The sequence below is a fragment of the Odontomachus brunneus genome, unplaced genomic scaffold, assembly GCF_010583005.1.
Source record: "Odontomachus brunneus isolate Ranch 3 - 2012 unplaced genomic scaffold, Obru_v1 Obru_scaffold_168, whole genome shotgun sequence".
NCBI classification, from domain to species: Eukaryota; Metazoa; Arthropoda; class Insecta; order Hymenoptera; family Formicidae; genus Odontomachus; species Odontomachus brunneus.
The window spans coordinates 710089-712332 of record NW_022639618.1 but is presented as its reverse complement, the minus strand read 5'-3'; positions in this window follow the sequence as shown (position 1 = coordinate 712332).

Here is a 2244-nt window from a genome sequence, read left to right as displayed (position 1 = left end):
TTTTTTTTTTTTTTAAGCTAATTAATTTGTCTCATTATTTTGCGCAAAAAAGCATTAAGACAAGATAACCGAAAGATGAATATTTTATATTTTATTATATTTTATATGTCAAAGTGCTGGAAATTTCAAGTGTTATTACTCGAAAAGTTCTTAACGAAAAAATATTTTATTATAGCGTTTTGGAAAGCTCTCGAGATGTGCTATAAGAATATGCAATGAAAAATGGGGTGTTCCATTTAAAAAAATTAATGTGACCTTGACCTGACCTTCGCTACGCAACCCAAGGTCAAACTGATGTGATCAGTAAATACATCTTTTTAAACGCCACAACTTTTATCTGAAACATTTTTTTCTAAAATGCTTAGTTTTCGAGATATTTCACCGGTCCGGGACTTTTTGAACACCCTGTATACACGGTCATTGAAAAGTATCGAACCCCCCCTTAATATCTTTAGTTTGAATGCATTTTGGACAAAATGTCTAATAGCAAAGTTGTATGGTTTCAAGCGGGAAGTAAGATGATGACCTTGACTTTGACCTTGACCATGTCCTTCAAGGTCATTTCAAGGTCAACCTTATTTTTTTAAATGGAACCCCCTACATTTTATTGCATATTCTTATAGCTTATCTCGAGAGCTTTCCAAAACGCTAGAATAAAACATTTTTTCATTAAGTTCTTTTTGAATTATAAAGGTTTGAAGTTAACAATTTTTTTACACAAAATGTAAAATATCTTGTAAAATATTATTAAGTTTTCAGTAATCATAACCTTAATACTTTTGTGCGCGGAATAATGGGACCAATTAATTGGTTTAAAGAAAATACATTAATCGAAAAGTGTTGGATCCCCCTAATATTTTCAGTAAAAATGCATTTTGGAAAAATGTCCAATAGCAAAGTTGTACGGCTTCAAGCGGTGATGCTAGTAGGCTACGGCGGAATACTGCCCGAAAGTGATCGCGAGAAGCTGCTCGAATGCGTGATGTCCGAAGGCGTTAGCGGGAATCTGCCCGAAAGCGTTGGCGGCGCCGATCTTTATTCTCTCACTCTTGCAGGCACCAATGTACGAGCTCTTAAGCAAACAATACGGATCACTGATTTTAATCTTTGATGCAGTGCTGTCTTCTTCTTAGCGAGCTGCAGTCATCTCGTGGACGAAAACAAACAGCCCTAAAATTAAAAATTTAAAAAAGTACTTAATGAAAAAATGTTTTATTCTAGCGTTGTGGAAAGCACTCGAGATAAGCTATAAAAATATGCAATAAAATGTAGGGGTTCCATTTAAAAAAATAAAGTTGACCTTGAAATGATCTTGAAGGACATGGTCAAGGTCGAAGTCAAGATCATCATCTTACTCCTCGCTTGAAACCATGCAACTTTGCTATTGGACATTTTTTCCAAAATGCATTCTAACTGAAGATATTGGGGGGGGTCCGATACTTTTCGATGACCCTATATATACAGGGTGAGTCATTTGAATCTATCACCTTCAATAACTTGTTTGTGTGGCCAGGAATCGAAAAAAGTTTCATATAAAAGTTGTAGGGTTTCGAGGGGGGACCAAAATGGCGTACCTTTCAACTTTTGATTTTGACCGAAAGTGGGTTACTTCAACCGGAAGTGGTTTTTTAAAATGGAAACCCCCCTTTTTGACACCGGAAAATGAAAAAGCGGAAAATTTTACGTTCAGATACAACTTTGGCTGTTTTAAAATTTTCAAGATGGCGGACGAAAATGGCGGACAAAAATTTTAGTCAACCGATTTGCACCAAATTAAGTTTACGAGGGTTTTTGGGGTTGCTGATCACGAATCTGAAGTCAGATTTGCAAAATTCAAAATGGCGGATCCAAGATGGCGGACCAAGATGGCGGACGAAATTTTTAGCCGAAATTAATAGAAATTACTACTCTTAGCACTACCCAGGAACAACGGCGTGGACGTGGTAGTTTTTTGTTCCCTTTGGGGTGCTTTATTTAAGTGAGTCCCCTTGCCTCTCACTATCGGGGTGCTTTATTTAGTTAATTTGTAACTTCAAACAGTTAATTCGCTAAGTAGTACACTTAGCGAATTAACTGTTTGAAGTTACAAATTAACTAAATAAAGCACCCCGATAGTGAAAGGCAAGGGGACTCACGTAAATAAAGCACCCCCATAGTGAGAGGCAAGGGGACTCACGTAAATAAAGCACCCCAAAAAGAACAAAAAACTACAACGTCCACGCCGTTGTTCCTGGGTAGTGCTAA